Below are 19,638 nucleotides of genomic sequence, written 5' to 3'. Positions count from 1 at the left end.
AAAGAAATATTTCCTTTATAGAAAGCCATATATATATATATATATATATATATATATATGTTGGAATTCCAGCTTCTCCCCATGCCTAAAAATAAAAAATTAACCAGCTGGTGAGAAGACTGAGTGGGTAGAAGTGCTTATCACCAAGTGTGAAGACATAAGTGTGATACCTGGGACTCACATGGAAGGAGAAACTGACTCCTATAAGTTGTCCTCTTATCTCCACATATATACATATATGCAAAAATAAAATAAAATTTAAGTGACATGAAGTTATAGCTTCATGTTAAGATAATAGTGCCACTGTAATTATCATGCTTTATTTATTTTAACAAAGCAATCAGAATTGTTATAAGTCTTTGAAAACCAGAACCTAAATTAAAAGTAATAATAATAATGTATGTGCTGAATATCTTGAGAGATCAAGACTTCTTAATTTCTATTCTTTAAAAATAGATATTAAAAAGTGTTGTTTGTTTTAATTTCTTTTTTTTTTTCGAGACAGGGTTTCTCTGTGGTTTTGGAGCCTGTCCTGGAACTAGCTCTTGTAGACCAGGCTGGTCTCGAACTCACAGAGATCCTCCTGCCTCTGCCTCCCGAGTGCTGGGATTAAAGGCTTGCGCCACCACCGCCTGGCTGTTTTACTTTCTATTTAATTTTTACATCACTGCACATTTAAATACCGTTGTGTAAAGTAGAATCACAGACGTACAGAGCTAAGAGATACTGGATATCATCAATCCAGGCTTTTTGTGTCTAAATAAACTGTGAGATTTTTCTCTCTCTGGAGACATTTTTAAACACCCTTTACAATCACGAGGTGTCAAAGCTGGGGGAGGATGAGCATGGTGCTGGGTCTGCAGCCTCTTCCCATGGGTGGGCGTCTGGGCACTGAGGATGCTGCCGACTGTGTTTCACAGGCAGTGGTGTCGTAAGGTCCTGGACATGAGGGTGAGGCCTCCTCTCACTTCCCATTCCACTAATTCTTAGCCAGAGACTTCAGGAGTTTCCCACGGAGTCTGTGAATGTGCTTGTCATGAAACTTTAATCAGGGCCGGGATTTAAGGTAATGTGGAAATAGTCAAAATGTCCTTTGGGCCAGAGCCATGAATCCCAAGAGGATGGGTTAAGATGAGGAGTTATGTTAATAAACCCTTTCCAGATCAGAAGTGTGAGTCAGAGTCAATATGTAAATACCATTAGGAAGTTACACAGAGGAAGCTTCATTTTAGTCTAAAGAGATCGTCTGTCCGTACCTCCTGTGCAGTACGGAGGAGGGAGTTGCTGTGTCTTACAGCTTACATGGATAGCGGCAGTGAGAGCAACTGGAGGAGGTGGTCTTCCGTGTGACTGTCCTGTGTCTCTGCTTCTGTGCAGCTTGAACCCTCACAGTGCCAGAGGGACAGTGGGGAACATGGCTCTGCTTTATTTTTGCTTTAGCACAGTCTGAAACCCCTACTTGGATCCTTCCCTTGTGGAAATAGGCTGCAGGGCTGTGTATCTGGGGCCTGGGCCCTCGCAATGGTGCACCAGACAGTTTTAAGGAGAAGGGAGACGGAAGGCAGCCGCTATTATTCTTCTTGGTGCGTCCCTCTGCTCACCTTCCTCTGGGGAGAGTCTATGTTGAGAGATGTGCCTGTGACCATCAAAGAGAGGTCTGCCCGTCGCTCTCTAGTTTTGCTTCTGTTCCCTTTGTGTCACTTTTCAACCCCCTCTTAGCTCTCAGAGTAGCATGCAGGGACATTTGTGGTTGAGTGAGAGCCCTGAGAGATGGAATGTGCTACAACCTCCCTGGCCTGTGTCTAGTGCCGGAAAGAACAAGATGGGAGTCTAAAGGGAGGGTCAGGGGGACTGTTTCTGGAAGCACGTGGTCTAGCTGGGCGACAGTCATTGGTTTTATCTCGTAGGAAACCATGCCCAAGCCGAGGAACTCTTGGCTATCTCTGGAACACTCGTGCAGTATGGGAGAATCAGGATCTGAACCGAGATGGCCAGCCTGTCCTTTCTGTAGAGGCCATTGTCCCCTAGAGGTGTTCATGGGTTGATTTGCCAAGCACTCCTGAGCTCCTCTTTGTCTTTTGGGGGGAGGGTTTGTGCAGAGGGGCTCTCCATTCCTGGAATTCACTGAAAACGCTCCCTGACATGCCCTCTGCTACTCATCACGTTAATGGGAAGGAGGGCTTGGAGGGCAGCCAGCCAGGGGGCCCCTGCACCAGCCATGTCGGAGAGCCATATTGATTGCAGTCTGACGGAAGGTTATGGCAATGGATGAGGACTCGCTCGGCTTTCACAAGGCCACTGACGGTGGAGAAAAAAAAAAGCAGGTTCTGGAGCCTGTATCATAACTGGGCTCTCAGCCAAGGCTCCCCTGCCAGCCCCCTTTCTCCCTGCCGTCCATCATCCACACCCAACCAGGTCTGGCTTCCCTGAATGCCACTTAGTCTAATTCCCCAATTGCTTAAGTTCCTTAATGGGTCCTCTTGGCCTGGACTGAAGGCCCTATGGGATCAGGTAGTCATATTCCAGCAAGCCCCCGTGTACATCAGCTTATCTCTGGTGCAGGCCACTCCACAGCACAGCTAACCGTGCGCTCACGTGGAATCTCTAGACAGTTTCTTAAAGTTTCCACACCTTTCCCTAGGTTGACAGCGTCTTCTGAACTTGGCACTGCTAGCTCAGATCTAGACCTTTCTTGAGCACTCGGCTCCTCTGGCTCTTGCCTATTTGCCTCTTTATCTTTTTGACTCCCTATACTGTTAAAGTTACTTAGTCCCTTTCTGCCTTCTCTGTTTTAGTAGATGTTCACTGGTCCCCAGAGAGCAGGACCCTTTGTGCCCTTCAGTCTGGTTCAGAATATAAGAAGACCATAGGCTATTGCTGGTTGAATAGGAATATATACATACATACATATATATACATATATATATATTCTTGAAATAGTGAACTCTGTGTGGACTATTAAACATTATTTCCTTCTTGACCTGTGTTCATAAACCCATCTAACAAGGAACTCTAGAAGTGTTCAATGGGGGAGGGGTAGGAATGTCCCCAGCTCCTCAGCAGTCAGTGACAGGTTTGAAGTAGAACGGTTGCTGGAGGCAAAAACTGGCGGAACCCAGTGAAAGCAAGAAGCTGGATCTGATACACTTTGAAGACGGAAGGGAGTTGCACAGAGTTTAGCAAGCATTCCTTGAAATTCCCGTCCACCTGGAACTTGAGAATACCACCTTATTTAGAAGTAAGGTCTTTCATTGCGTGAGAAACTGACCCAAGAGCACCTCAAATGCAGGCATTTCTGTGCTGGATCTGTGAGCTGAGTTATGACAGTTACAGTTAGGAGTTACAGAAAGTCCAGTGCTCCAGCTACAGAGCTAAGAGACTGGGCACAGTGAGAGCAAGGTTTGATGGTCAACTTCCACATTTAATACCACGATTGACGGGGATCTGGAAAGTGCTCTTCAGAATTTGACAGGGAAGTCTTGTCGGGATGAGTGAAATAAATGTCAGAGTGTGCTGAACAAAAACAAAGAAGTAAAGTCTTTAAAAGTATTGAGATAGAGATGAATTGTAAGCTGTGCTTAATGATGTGGGATCGGTTTTCTTACTCTGCTCAGCCCTCAGAGTTACTATCCATCCCCACTACATCTTTTCCTTGCTTCCCTTTGGTTCCCAGTTTACTATTTATCATAGTAGATGAGGGCAGAAATGTATTTACATCTGTGCTATGGAACTGTGAATCTCCTAGGGCCTTATGAATGTCAACAAAATGTCCTTCGTTATTGCAGCCCCTGGTCCTCTGGCCGAGAATTCGCTTCCAGAACTGAGAGCCATATGTCCCCTCCTAGATCATTTCAATCCAGACCTGTGGCATCCACATCAAAAAACTCCTGGTATCACTTCCCAATTTTTTCTCCTTCCTTCGGCTCTAAGCTGTGTTTGAAGATTAGACCCACAGAAATAAATACGCCTGGCTCAGAAAGAAGCATTCTCTAATGTTACTTGTATACAATCTTAAAACAACGATGCCAACAAAACCTTCCCAGATACCATAGACCCCGAATCAGCTTTTTAGTGTATGATGTCCGAATACATGACGGACAACATGCATGACGAAGAGGAACTTTAAAACTGTATACTGCTGCCATCTTATTTTGAGTCATGCACAGAGGGAGGCTCGGCTCTCAAATGCGATGGCTTCTTGGGTCTCTGATGGCCAGTCAGTGTCCTAAGCGGGTCTGTGGGGTGGTAAACAGTGAGGTGCTTCCTTGTGGGCTGCTGGTGGTTGGATTTTGCTCCACAGGTTGGAAGATGCGTCCCTGTCCTCCTAACTGGGATGTAAAAGTCTTCACCAAGCAGATGGTTGCTGGGGCCTCTGGGGAATGCCAGGAAGAACTGAGGGCTGCAGTGGTCAGGAGTGGCAGGAGTGTGAACCTGTGTGAGGGTGTGGGCGTTGGAAGGACTTGGCGACTCAGGCTTTTGTGGCCATTTAACTTGAGAATCATGAAGTTTTATCTCTTTGTTAAAAGGCAGGAGTTTACATCTTGCTGAAGTCTAATAGTTTACTTTAGTTCAGGTGCCGTATTGCCATAATGTATCTAATTTTGAATTTGAATTCTCATGAACCTTTGCTCTGAGGCAAGCCAAACACTCAGTCTTAGTCCTAAGGTGTGAAATCATGGCCTCTGAAGGCTACAGTCAGATTTATTTATAGTGGGGTAGACTGTTGAGAACACAGAAAAACACTATTATGGGCGCGTCCTTTCTCTTCTTAGCAAAAGAACCCCTCCCTCATGCAGATGGAAGGCCTTCCTCAGGGAGGGTGAGAAATGAACACAACTTCCAATACTGTCTGTACATGTCCATCTGAAGCCTTTTCCTGAGGAGTGACTGTGGGAGTACACTCTGAACGTGCAGTGCTACCTCGGTAGCAGCCTCACCGCGACATAACATAGGAGAGCATCATCCAAAGTGCTCACATCTTTATTAATAACACTTGCTAACAGACACCATGAACGCTGAAGGCGAAATTTGGGGGTAGAGTCAGGGAGCTGGGGAGGAAGCCCTCTGCCTTCCTTGCATCCTGGTAGGAGTACCTGAAATTGCATATTGGCCATAAATTTCATGTGAGCATCAGTCCCTTGGCTAGAAGACATTCTTGCAGACCTCTTGAGAGGCTATTAAATGGGTAGTGGAAATGTCCACAGAAGGCAGGTGGTTGCTAGAGAACTTTCTAGGTCACTCACACAGCGGGAAGGAACCATGGGTTCATGGTAATGACACGGGAGCTGGCTTTTGAGTTTTGAGTTTGCAGAAGTATTGAAAAGAAATGGCACTTGGCATGTGTGGTGGTTTCAAGAAGAATGACCCCCAAAGGCCACTGGGGTTGGGCTTTGAGGTTTCAGAAGCCCAAGCCAGGCTCAGAGGCTCACTCTCTTCCTGCTGCCTGAGGTTCCAGATATAGGATGCTCAGATTCCATGGAGCTTCCATCATTTTCTCCACAATGACATTAGTGGGCTAAACGTCCGAAATGCTAAGCAGTCCCCAGTTAAATGCTGTTCTTTATGGCCCTGCTTCCCTCCTACCTGACTTCCCTTTCTATAGTCTTGCTCTTTGGCCACTGCTCCTGGATGCAAGTCGATTGGCTCCCACCCTTGTGTAAACAAACCCTGTCTGACCAACTGTAACAGTATGGGCAGTGTTACTGTTTTTCTTAGTTGTGATATCTCTCCCCGCTGAGGACTACCACAGCCTTCACAGCTGACAGTCTAGCTTCAATTCCATCTCCTTTGTGGTCATGCGGAGAAGCGGGAAGCATCTCTTTGAATTTTCTGCGTAGCTCATGCTCTTAAATGTTCAGGATCAGTTTGCAGAGCCGTGCCTGCACGCAGAGCAGGCACTAAAGTCTCCAGGCACGATTTCTTCTGCCTTGTCCAGAGGAGAACAAAGTGAAAGTTCTCACCAGGCAGTGGAGAAGAGCCACACTGTTGGCCATTGCTGATGCCTGAAGCTTGGTCACAGGGCTCAAACGTGGCAGTAGAAATGCGGATGGACTCAAGCTACTTTGCGTAGCGCACCTTCAAACAGCACACCTCAGTCCTCCAGTCCTGGGACATCTCCAAGCTTATGCTCAAGAAGCCCACGGGTGTTTGATTTTAACAGCTGATTCAGTTCTGTGGGTGTCTTCTGAGACACGGGAGCGACTCTCATCTAGTGAGTCTTTTCTAGATCTTCCTTGGAAGCCAGAGAAAGATGTGCACCTACATCTCAGAATGAATGATTGAAACAAGAATTACTGCCCTGTAGAACACTTGTGTCATATTTAAAAAAAAAACTGTCAGTGTATAGAAACCTATGAAAGTATCAAGTCAGAGGAAGTAATAAATGTAGAGGTCTTTAACTGGAGATAATCTGAAAAATAGAGTATATCAAAACCAGTATTGGATTGGCTTAAATCACCATCCCTTTATACACCCCCGAGTTTCTGTTAGTATTTCCTCTGATGTGAAGTAGTCAGTCTTTTACTTCCTATTTCACATTGAGAAAATGCCAAGTCCAAATGGGGAATCACTGTGGTAGGATAGAAGGAGCTTGGGTTCCAGCTAAGCCTTGGCCACTGACCCTGCCCTTGTCCTGGCACCTCTCTCTACCTCTTTCTGCATCTCTGTAATTGAGTATGCCATGAAATCTGTCGGCTTTGTGTGGCAGATGCTTTCTTCTTTGCGTAGCTTCTAGAACTGTGGTTAAACCGAGGATGCGGTGTTAAAGAGGAATGGGAACTTGTACCCATCTACGCAAAGTCAATGCTAATGCGAGTAATTAATTAGTCATTGTCACCTGAATACATTATATTTTTAAATGTATTATAATATATACTCTTTAAAAAAAACCATGCTGCTATAAAAAGTAAATAATTGTTCCTTCTTTTCTAAAAACCCATCTGGTCCCCGGAAATTATCCCCTGCATTCTGGTTCTTAGACCTGGCTGTGTGGTAACCACACAGTAAGTTCTTGCCTTCCTATCCTTGGGAATTTTGATGTAATTGCTCTGGCTTGGGTCTTAAGATTTAGTACTTTTATTAGGAGACAGACTTAAGAACTAGAGATCAGAAAATCCATCCTAGTCCCAGAGCTGGTGTCTAAGTACCCTCCTCTGCCGTGGCTCACCCCAGCATGTCCTCCCTACTCTGTGATTCCCTTTAACGTGCCCTATTTAACCCTGGGTTTCAGACTTCCCCATGTCTGCATCATTTGGCTGTAATGACCTGGAATGCCGTCATCCTAAAAGGGGTCATCTTTCCCGATCTCTGTTTGCACCGTAGTTGAACCTGAAATACTTTATAACAACTAGCTTTTGCTAGTCCTTCCCGGGTATGGTGGCGTATGTTTATTTACAGCTCTCTCATGTTTAGCCTCCCCATACTCAGATGCCTTGCCTTTTCACTCACAGTGACACTCTCACGCCATCCATGGCCTGTGAACTCTGGGATGACCTGAACCTGTCCTTTCAGACTTAAGCTCTTGCCTCTTCCTATCTACTCAGACCTCGCCAGCCTTCCATCCCGAATGCATGCTGTGACTGTACTCAGGGGCCTTGCATGTGACGTCTCTTTTCTTCCTTCGATTCTCTCCTATTACTCAGGCCCTCTTGTACATGTCACCTTCCAGTTCCCTTTCCCCATGGCCCTAAGTGCACTCCCATCCTGTCAGCATCCTCTAGCCTTCTGCTGTGATGCCCTTTCTAGAACTTACATTATCTGAGTGGTAGTGCTCATTTGTATACAAGGTTAGCAGGAGCCTCCTGCTACTGGAATGCAAGTTTTATGAAGATGGGGACTTTGGCTGTCTAGTTGGAGCTCAATAAATATTGAACAGATGAATGTTGTCTCCCTGTAAGATAAGGCCGTGCCTTCAGCAGTGACTAGAAGGAGGCTTTTGCCGAGTGTCTGATGGATGAGTGTTTAAGTACCACAGACTTGCTTTCTAACAGTCAGGATGGCCAAAGAGCTCTAAATAATATCAGTGCCAATGAGGCTTGTGCATATTTACGTTTCTTAATGCCCAGGGTTTTTAAAAAGAGAAAACAAATATATTTTTTATGAGGAAAATAATATGTGTCTCCAGGATTTCAAAATCTTCCATTTTAGGAGGTACTCCAATGGAAACCCCTCTCTTCAAGGATTCATTGAGCACATAACAAGGGAAAGAGATTCTTCTGGAAGCCAGTTTTGTCAGGAAGCCCAACATTTAAACAGATGCGCCTCTGAGCTGATCTCAGAGGAGAACAGAATTTTTTGTGTGGAGGGAGCACAAGGAGCGTATACATTTGGGAGCTTTCCAAATAGCTGTCTGGGCAGGTGAAGATAAAAAGTGAGATGAAACATAGAAATTTCCACGGTCCTCTTTGACCTGCAGAACTGTGTGGCGGAGATAGACATGACAAATCATGACCGCAGCTAAGTGTGGCCGGTCACTGTGCAGCTGCATCGTCCCACGTGTGTCTGCTGACGGTGTGGGACAGGAGCCACAGCGACGGCTCAGAGGCCAGGAGCACACACTGTTCTTGTCGAGGACCCAAGTTCAGTCCCCAGCATCCACAGGAGGCTGGGGATGGGGCCACGGAAAAGAGGCTAACAGCCAATTGTAACTCTATCTCCAGGGTATCATCCTCTTTGACCGTGGTGGGCACTGTACTCATGTGCACAAACCCAGAGACAGTCACATGCCTTTATGCATACTTTAAAGTAAATAAATAGACCTGTGACAATACAATGTAAAATTCATCTGCTCAGTTGTGTTAGCTACATTTCAGATGTTTATTTTCCTCTGCCTAAAACAGTTTCTAATTGGACAGGACAAGTGTGTGTACTTCCACCTTCCTAGGCTGCTCTATTGGACAGTACTGGTTTAGAGGGCACCCCTGCCCTCAGGTGGTGGATAATAAAAGAGCTGCTATCGTCCGTCATCTAGAAGGCTGAGTGAATCTGTGGCTTTGGATTAGGAAGGTCACATTTCTGCGAGTTCTCTGCTGAAGGGCTGGCTGTCAGTCTCCAGAGGGGCTGAGGCTGGTAGAGTGGGGCAAAACCACTGCAGGGAGTTTCTATTTGCCTGAGGACATTGTTACTTACCCTGAGAATTGCAGGGAGAACAAATGACGCCCAGAAGATGCTGTTGAGCCCATCTAAGTCCATGATACACAAGTACAAAGCTTAGAGTGTTGGGTCAATGCATTAGATGGGAAGGCAACTTGGCCCTGGCTCCTTCTTGATTTCTATCCCTCTGAGTCAATCAAACTGAAGCCAGGTTTGAAACAATGGGCTTTGGTTGCCGTTGGCAACTGGTTCTCTCCTTTGTCCAAGTTCTGGGAACCTGAGTTGGAAAGAATATAGGAAAGTCAAGGGAAGAATGAGGAATACGGGCTTCAGTTTGTGGTTCCCTAAATGTTAGGGGAATCCCCAGAATGGCAATGAGATTCACATGGAGGACTTGCAACAGAATCACCTCAGCTTGGAAACTAGGGGGTGATTTTTAAGGAGCAGTTAGTGGTCCCATGGTCTTTCCTAGATGAGGAATGAACTCATAGCAAAGATGTAGCTCTGGCTATTCTCTCTGTCTGTATCCGAGCCAGATTTTTCTGTCCTTCCTCTCACATCTTGTTATTGTTGTTGTTATTGGGGTTTAAATTTACATTTATTCCCCTCTGTATGCTGTGAATATGTTTTGTTGCCATTGGTTAATAAAGAAGCTGTTTTTGGCCAATGGCCTGGCAGAGTGAAGCCAGGTGGTAACTCCAAACAGAGATTTAGAGAGAAAGAAGACAGAGTCAGTAGATGCCATGTAGTCACAGAAGGAGAAAAACACAAGCCGAAACTTTGCCTGGTAAGCCTCAGCCATGTGGCAATACACTGATTGATAGAAATGGGTTAATTTAAGATATATGAGCTAGCTAGCAATATGCTTAAGCTATTGGCCAAGTAGTGTTTTAAATAATACAGTTTCTGTGTAATTATTTCAGCTCTGAGAGGCCAGGAACAAACGAACAGTCTTCGACAACAACTGTATGTGTGTAAGGATGTGCTCATGAGTGCAGGTGCCCACAGAGCCCAGAGGGATTGGATCCCCTATAACTGTAGTTTTTGGTCCTTGTGAGCAGCTTAGCACAAATGCTGGGGATCAAGCTCCGTCTCTCCAGCCCCTCTCATGTCTGTTGTCCTGGTTTTAACTTCTGTCATGAAAATTTAGTATTCGAATACTGTAGGAAAGGCATGGCCTTGGAAGAAATATGGCAACAACTGTCATATACTTGTGGTTTGGGTCCAGTTCCAGCAAACATCTGATGGGCTAGGACTCTGGGAATGATTGAAGCTGTGTCATTGCTAACCCTATGTTTAGGCACATGACACTATGCTGGGATCTATAGGAACATCTGATAGGGATGCAAACTCTGTCCCTGAGTTAAAAGCATGGCAGCTAGGGAAATGTAACTCTCAGGGTTGGATCTTGAGTAGAAAGTGAGTTACCTGGACCTTGACCTAAATCCTCTTTATTGACTGTGATATCTTGGGTGTTCTGTGAATCTCCACTTACTCCTGAACTGGAAATAATGCCTTAACCTGAAGATAGTCTAGAAAAGAAACGATGCATGGGTATGTAAACAAACAAGGGCATTGAGTCACTTACCCAAGTCTTTCCTTTCCCTCTGTGAGGATGTGGATAGGAGGAGGGTCAGCAACTCTGGGGAGTCCATACTCAGAGACTGGGAGATGCTGTGTTTCACTAGGCATGCATGCTCTCTGGGCGTTTGGAACAGGCTTGGCTTTGTGATTCAGGGAGGTATTCAGTACAAGATAAGGGTTTATAGGTCGGGATGAGTCTCCTCTTCAATCCTGAGCCAGCAATTGACATGTTAGCAGCTTGAACTGTCCCTAGCCGCGGGTTTAACTGCATTTGGTGTTAACAGTTGTGGGTAATCTACAACCTACCAGCAAAGGGAGTTCAGGAATTGATGTGGAGTGGTGTGCATACTTCAGGTGGGAAGGAGGAGCTCGGTGTTGCCCTGGCACCTCGAGTTCAATGAAATGCTGTCTCTATCAGTGGTATTGATCGGTCTCTGATGGAGAGTTAGTTCTCTTCCGCTTCCTGTTTCTCTGTGGCATGCGATGTATATGTCTGTGTGTGTTGGGAGTTACGATCAGTAGTGAGTAGGAGGTATGGTGGGACAGGGACAGTTCTCCTGGGATTCAGTTGCTTGGATGTGGGCTGCATGCTTTGCTGGGAGAAAGCAGTTAGGACCAAAGGAACTGTGAAAGGGGAATCAGTTTTAATGTAAGACACTTGTCTCTGAATCAAGTGCCCTTTGTTGGATATGGAAATGCAGGGTGGCGTGGAGGGCTGGCTTGGTTAAAACTGAGCCAAGAGCATTTCAGAGTTTGTTACCTAGGAAATACCTTGGCAGGCTTCCTTAGCTACTTGATTGATGTGTAGATGTATAATTCCTTTTGGGGCCAGAGGAGATTAGTTCCAAGGCTCCAAAATCTGTGATGTCCCTTATATAAAATGACACAATAATTTCATATAATCACCACCCATCTTTCTGTATATTTTAAATCAGCACTAGGTTGTTTATATTACCTAATGCAATATAAATGCTATGTAGATACTTGTACATTGAGTTGTTTAGGAAATAATGACAAGAAAAAGAGGTTTCACACATTCAGTATCTAGGCAAGACACTCTCCCACAATATCTCCAGTCTGAGTTTGAAGGAATCCTTAGCTACATATATTCCATGGATACAGAAAGCATAGGAGGAACCCTGAAAAAATTCTAGGCATATTATTATTTTCTTTGAAACAATTAGTCCCCTGCTCTTATAATTTTTTTTGAGACAGAGTCTCATATAGCCCAAACTGATCTTGAACTCTATGTAGTGAGAATGATATTGAATCGCCCTGTCTCCACCTCCCAAGCTGTGGAATTATAGGCAGGTAGCACCATCCCTAGTTGAATGAACTCTCTTTCCTTAGTGGCACAGAGGCGTTGGTCTTTACATGTTGTTTCTCCCCAGTGACTATCAGAAATACTATTGAACACTTGTGATATCAATTTCTTTTTTAATGTCAATTTTGTTTTTATAATAATGGTATCATCTCCATGCCTGTCTTGCCTATAATCACATGGTTGTTGAATATGTAGGTAGGATCAGAACTCTAGATCTGATGGTCCCCTCAGATATGTTACAGTCTCTACATCAGTTCAACAGGTTTGGAATTCTTTTCAAAGGAGCAGGGAGCTCTTGACTATGACTAACAGCTTGATATATGAGAGAAGCCATTTTCCTCTTGAGAGCTCACTGAGGAAATGCAGATCAATAAAAGCAGCCTCTAAACTGCTCTCATTTTTATGAGCCCTTGTGAAACACTTTGGCTAGGTTTTGCTTTATGTAGTCAAAACTGTTTCCTGTTTGGCTCCAGTCTTGGGGTTTCTTGGAGCCTGCAGAGTCTCAGGGCATGAGCACTGCCGGCTGTCTTGCTGAGGTCTACCTTCCAGTAGTCTACAGACCCGCGATCATTATACCACTTCTGTTCTCAGAGATAGTGAACTCACATCATGGAGTAATCCTGTGCAGGGCAGTCTGGAGAAATGGACCTCACACTACTTCCGTCCACCAGCCACATGGTATTTGGTACCAAGCTGCACACTTCAGACTGTTCTTTCTCCTTTCGAGGGGTTTGGCATATTGGTATTTTTAACAGTGAATGAATGTTTATAATATTCATTGTGGATTGAGTCCTCAGTTTACACATCTGTGAATATCCTGGGCCTGTCAGCAGAAATATACACTGCATGATCATATATTTCTATTTTATATAATATGTAAATGTAAAACAAAATATACATTTATGTATATTGTGTATGTATATATGTATGTATGTATACAATGTGGCTATCAGTAAGAAGTTTCTAGGAGTCATGGTTCCCAGGAGAGGCTGAGAACTAGTGGAGACTTCTCCATGGAACAGGTGGATGAGCGTTACTGAGAGGAGTAGGTGAGAGGAAGTAGATGGAAGGGTGTATTTCTTAGCTATTGCTGTGTAACAAAATATTCTGAGCTCCATAGCTTAAAACAGCTGTTTAATTACTTGAAATTTGTCCTGGGATCTGCTAGGAAGTCCTTCTGTTGATCTGCCCTGGGGTATCATGTAGCTACAGTCATTAGGCAGCTTGTCTGAGCCTGGATGGTTAAATGTAGGTGCACGTGTACATCTAGGAGTGAGCAGTGGCTGTCCTACGGGTGTCTTTCTGTTTCGCTTTGAGGCTACTTGTGGAATACTTGGCTGAGTTATTTTGTAAGATTGAAGTAGGGTTTTGAGAGAGGGAGAATAGAAGCTGCCAGACTTCTTGACAATGAGGTCCATCTCACACCTTTCTCCTAAGCAGTAGTGAGATGTTTTGTCTGGCTCTTCTATGTATCCTTTGAATAGAATTTCTTGTCACCTGGAGCAGATTCCCTAGCTGGTTTATGATCTCATAGGATTCCTCTGCTATATTCTGGTGGTCAAAGCAAGGTGTGAATCAGCTCAGATCAGGGTCCAGGAGCATGAATCCGCCTCTTGATGAGAGGATGCAAAGCCACATGGCAAGCTGTGTATGGACAGAAGGATTCTATGTGGCCATTTTCATAAACTGGCCCCTGTCCTGGAAGGTCTGGTTTCACTCACCGTCACTGTCCTTCCGCTACCTGGTCTCTGAGATGTTCCTGCCTGTGGGTATTTGCTCAGGGTTCAGATTCTTGGGCAGGTGCTTTAGCACCTGCGAGCAATTCCATCAGTGTCCCTGAATAAAATAATCTTACTTTTCTGACAAGTGTTCTTAGTGACCTCATCCAAACCTTGTGCTATTCCCATGGGCTGTTGGAGACTGGATGAAAAAGGCAGCTTGGTGAGGTAAAAAGGCTTGGAGGTTGGAGAGACCTGCCGGCGGCCAGTTCGCCTTTGGTTATGCCCGACCGCATGGCTTTGGGTAGGTTATTTGACTTGTTTAAATTTTATTTTTCTCACCCATAAAAATGGATACTTCTATTTTTGTAATTAGTTGGGGGAGTCATTCAGCAATTGATGATGGTTAGAAAAAAGCCTTAGGGTACCAGGAACCCAAGTTTCTTTATTCAGAACCCCTGAGATAAGCGCACCTCATCTCTAAGCTATTTTCTTTCACCTCACCTTGGTAGGCCGGCCCACTAGGTCCCATGCTTTCACACGTCTGCCTGTCTCCTTTTGTCAAGAGTGCTGCAGTAGGGAAGATTAAAATGGGGTTCCGTCACTTAGGAAAACAAGAGAGGTGGTCTGCCTCAGATGACAAGAGATTCTGTTCAAGGGATACGTGGGACAGGCAGGACCAGTATACAGAGGACCATGGTTTGGATGCAACAAGCAAGGCCTTCTTCTACTTCCTAGGTCCTAGGTGTCTAACTTGTCTGAGCCTAGCTTTCTGTATGTGTTGCTGGGGATCATCATTTTATTTGCCACGCTTGCTGAGAAGAGAAGATAATTCTGGTAAGAGTTTGGCTAAGTTCCTGGAGCATAGTAGGCACACTGTAAAATGGTAGCACCTTCTTTTTCTTAGCCCCCTCTTTATGTTGTGCACCTCCTTTCCCTGTGTGTTGGAGCACTCTACAGGAAGTCCATTGCATTCTTCAAATGAGCTGCCTCCTGGGATGTAATAGCTATGCTTTAAAAAGCCATGTGTCGTGTGAATTTTTTATAACTTGAATCCTATTTCCTTTTCACTGACCTGACTATTGATCTCAAGAAAGAGTTCATTGGAAAACAGATGTCTTAGGTATGAGCAAAGTTGCTGCCATCAGCTTCCATTGGCATTCTGTCCCGGAAAGTAGGCTTCGGGAGATGGAGCATGGCATACAGTGTAATTAGTGACAGAACTAGATTGTGTGATCCAGACTGGGTGGGAAAAGAGGTGAAAATGAACAAGTAGAATGGAATTCAGAAATACGTGAAAAAATTACAACTAACATCCAAGGGGTAGGATAATGTTAAGACATGAGGTTATATTATTGTGTCTATTTTGCAAAATCACTATGGTGAACATGGATCACCTTCACGATGCTTAAAATAAGAAGTGAATTTAAAAGAGAAGGGTTGAGAAAGGAGAGCCTCAGTATCCATCTGGGTCTGGATGAGGGCCTGGGTGACCGGGGCTGGAGGGGAATCTTGTAGACATGGGCAGGTAAGGTTGTCAGTAGACACCGACTCTCTTAGATTCTGAGGATGGAGCATGTACCTCGTGTATCTGGAGTACTTTAGGGGATGAAGAGGGGAGAGGGTCAGTAACTCCATGATGCTTCATTTACTTGGTTAGGATTTTTGCTTTGGCTTCCTTGCCTCTCATAGGAGGAGGGGTTAGGGCAGAAGGGGTTGAAGTTTTCTGCTCTTCTGAATGGCCACATGTCATGGCCAACTGGGGAGACCAAGGCAAATCCTCAGAAATTCCCATCTGGAAGAAATTATTTTTCCGCTGTTGTGAAATGCAGAGGACTCCACCATTTATCATTACTGGGAGCCCTTGATGTTTCTGCAAGCTTTCTGCAGCAGTGAGGTGGGGATGTTGTAAACCACAACTTTTCTACCTTCTGTATACAAAGCCTCCTTGCTTGGCAGTCACGACCATTCCCTTCTCAGGTCTGGGATCCCTGCTACACACACACACACACACACACACACACACACACACACACACACACACATATACACCAAAACCCCTCAAGCCAGGTTTCTTTCTTGAAGCCAGCTGGGCCCCTCTTCCATCTCCAGGATGTCAGACTGTTGGGCAACATGCCCAGAAGTCCAAAGATGCAGCTGTCTCCCTGGAGAAGCGCATAAGTGAAGAACTCTCCCCGGGCCCCATACATTTGGCCTGGAGCAGCGCCTCTGCCAGCTCCCCCTGCTGTATAGCAGGCCTGGTCTGCAGCAGAGCCTGACCCAGCGAAGGAGGGTTTCTTCTTGTGAGGTGGGGGAAGGGTGTTTCAGGCATGTGGACGATTCCAGCTGGAGTTCTGTGGGACAGTTGTGGCCAGGAATGGAAGGCTCTGCTGAGTTCTCTTCCTCAGGTCAGGCTTTCTGTTGTTTCCCAATCCCACAAAGGCGAGGTAATAGGAGGGGCCATACCCGGGACGTCTGTCTGAGCTCCCGTGATGCCCGATGGTGTGGCAGCTCGCAGTACCCTCTGGTGAATGTAGGCAAAGAGAAAGTCCTTACTTAAAGGCGTACCCGGGTGACAGCAGCTCAGGAGGGTTGTCCACATGTGCTTGCTTGAGGTGTATAGCAACATCTAGTTTTCCTTAGTCTGCCTTGAAAGAAAGGTGTAAGTCCTGTTACTCCCATGACAGAAGATAGTATGGAAAAGTCGAAATGGGGTTTCACACCAGGCTCCAGGGTGGGAACCAGAGCTGGCCATTTGCCCATGATGGAAATGTGGCTAGAGTCTCATCTGCAAGATCCTGGAGCCTGGAGGCATCTTAGCTTCCTCTAACACCAGAATCTTACCTTTCCTTGTTTCCGCATTTACATCCTTGGGGGCGGGGGGAGGATGCTTGAAGATGGTGTCCGTGCTATCTGTCAGTTGCTAGCACAAGAACTGAGCAAACAGTGGCTGAATTTAAACCACCAAGAGGCTGGGGGAGGATTTTGTGTGGCTCCAAGAGGAGGGACAGCTGGCAGGACCGATGGCCCATGGCTCTGGGCCAGCTTGACTTCTAATGTCATGGAAACTAATGAAAGAGATGAGGTGATTGTGGGCCCTGCAGGGGAAGCAGAGTCAGCCTGCATGCACAGCCAGCAGGGTGTCAGTTCGGCACTTGGCGTTACCCTGTGCTCTGTGCGGTGGCACCGAGTTCACGGGGTGCCACATGTGACCACCCTCTTCACTGTCTTTTCTCTAGATGTCTGCTGTGTGGTCCTAGGTGAATATCTTATTCAACATGTCTAAAATTAAACATAGTCTCCTCTCAGTATGTTCTATCTTTCTTAAGGCTTACAAATACCAGATTTCTTAATCATCTTCTCTTCCATAGTGGCCTCCTGTTAGTTTTTAGATCTTGCCTTTTTCCCTCCTTTCCTGCCTAGTTCCACCTTCCTACCTCGTGTGAAGATGACTGAGAATGTCCTGGCCGGCCTCTCTGGTCTTGGATTGTTCCTTTTACTCTCCCAGATCCATCTTGTTAAAGCAGTAACACCTTTGGGCCATCTCTACATCCAGGAGCAATAACTTAATCTGGGTGTTGTCGTAGTCACTAGGATAGGACAGAGTAGAATGAAGGGCGTCCTCAAGGAACCCACGCGAGGCAAGGCCTCCAGTGGTATTCAGAGGCCATCGTGGTCGTCCTCTGACTACCACTGTGATACATATAAAATGGCTTAAGAATCCTTGGTTGTATTCTCTTTGCGACTCCTCTGTGTCCATGGCCCTTATCTCTTATCAGCTGTTTGATTTATGATTAGGAATTGTGATCCTTTGGGTTATTAGTGGGGTCAAATTTACCTCAAAGGTAAAAAGCAGTGCCTGGGTGCTTAAAGTCAGGGCACACCAGTCAAGCCAAAGATAGCTGACCCAAGCCGTGGCATAAGACAAGCATGGAAGCCAAGAGTCATGTTGACAGCTCGAACTCAACCCGTGGCTGAATCACCGTGTGTGCAAGTCTCTTTCCCAGTATGGCCTTAGGTTTGGTTTTTGTTTTTCAGATGTAAAATATAGTTCAGTTTTGTGATCTCTGGGTTGCTCATCACACTGCTGTCCTCTGTTTTCAATGGAGTTTGGACAATGTCATATTTTCTTACCTGAGATCAGCTATGTCTTTGTCCTGTGCCAAAAGCCGGGAATCCTGGCTATAAAGGAATTAGAGTGTGGCCCACAGGAGAGACCTTCTACCTGATGGACATTTATAATATCTATAAAACAAAGGAGACAGAAGATTGATTTCTTGTCAGACTCCTGGGGTGGAGAGGTCCATTTGTTCCCAAGGGTACCTAGCACTTAGTAAAGATCACCTGACTTCCCTAAGAACCGGAGGAGGGGTCCATCCATGTTAGAGGCAGACAGAAACGTCTGGGTGGATAGCACTGCTGAGGACAGGTACTTTCACGGTCTTTCTTCTTTCCCCTTTCCATGGGACCTGGGAGAATGATGAATTCCTAGTGTGTGGGATAGAGACACCTTCAGTTGTCCTGCTTAGGTGAAGGGCAGCTATATTTCATACCTACAGGTCAAGGGCAAGGCACAAATAGGCCCTTCCGACTTTCCAGAGAGGCCCAACTTGGAATTTGTACCTCATCACTTGCCAGTTGTGTGACCCATGGCTGGTCATAGACCGTCCCAAATAACCTTATCTGTGAAATTACAGGCGACCTCCCAGGTGGGACCGAGTGTGGATCCCCTGCATAGGGAACCTGCAGCTCTGTGCCTCCCTCCACACAGTTCTCAATAATATCATGTTCTCACTGCTCTACCCTGGCTCGTCTTTCCTACGTGGCTCACGTCACTCTGCTGCCTTTTCCGTTGGTTCTCCTCAGTGTCGTCTGTCTCTGTTTCCCTCACTGCCGGTGAACAACACTACAGCTCTCATTCTGTGTATATCTATGACCACAGCCTACAAGTGTGTCTAAAACCCACTGACATGTCAGGTGTCCTATCTCAAAGCCTACCCTTATGTATGATGGTTAAACAGTCCCAGGCTAGTCCCCCCCCTCAAAAAAAAACCCTTATTTACACCTATCATACATTTGTAATGAACGAGAAGAAAGGAGGGAGCTTTATTTTAGTAACAAGAATAGCAAAATCCCACAGCAAAGCAGAGCCCTGTTTTCCTCTCATCTGGAAAGCTGCTCTGATTGCTGCTCATGATCAGAGCAGGTTAGATTAAATTAGAAGGTGAAGGGGTTTGAGGGAAGACGTCGGTAGAGGCTCTGATGTTGATTTTGGGGTGCTTTTAAGACTTCTGAGCTGCTGGCTTTGGTTCTTTATAGCTCTAATTTACTTCAAAATGTGCAGGCGCCCTTCTCCTGCTGCAGGTGTAAATGGTTAGCAGCAATGATTAGGATTCTTTTTGGCCCTAAAATGGAACTAAGCAGGGATGACAAAGTAGAGAGGAGAGGAACGAAAACCCTTCCTGAGATAGTTTGAAAAGAACTGGAGCTAAAAGGAGAGGTGGCTGTGCTGATGATATGTGTGAATTTACCATGTCAGCCCTGCCCACAGTGGACATGGGTGCTGGATACGACAGGGAAGAAAGGAAGAAGGAGAAGGAGGAGTTGACGGTGAGCGTTTGTGAGTGTTTTGGACCTGGGTTCCAGAAGAAGTCTCGCTTTTATTCTAAGCTTGGATGCTTTCCTATTGGCCTTGTGACGACTGTCCTCCTGCGCTAAGCAACAGTAATCTGATGAAAATTTATGCAAGACAAAATTATCCTGAGAGAATTAAATATACACATGGATGCTGGAAAATGTTGGTTGTATCTCAAAACAACAGGGTTGCAAATATTTGGGGTCTGGGGTAGAGTTCTAGGGAACACATAGTAGCTATCTGGTGTTGTAAAAAAAAGAATTCTTTTTTTTTTTTTTTTGGTTTTT

At 45.4% G+C, this 19,638-nt stretch overlaps 1 protein-coding gene across 13 annotated transcripts in view; it reads left to right on the top strand.

Annotated features, from left to right (window-relative positions):
• Positions 1-19,638, top strand: part of Kalrn (kalirin RhoGEF kinase) — a 603,131-nt gene that overhangs the window by 109,383 nt on the left and 474,110 nt on the right. The window lies entirely within an intron of this gene.

Source organism: Alexandromys fortis, unplaced genomic scaffold, assembly GCF_014885135.2.
Source record: "Alexandromys fortis isolate MF-2015 unplaced genomic scaffold, M_Fortis_MF-2015_v1.1 scaffold_119, whole genome shotgun sequence".
NCBI lineage: Eukaryota > Metazoa > Chordata > Mammalia > Rodentia > Cricetidae > Alexandromys > Alexandromys fortis.
Note: the sequence above shows the minus strand (reverse complement) of the source record. Positions and strands in the feature narration are given on the sequence as shown.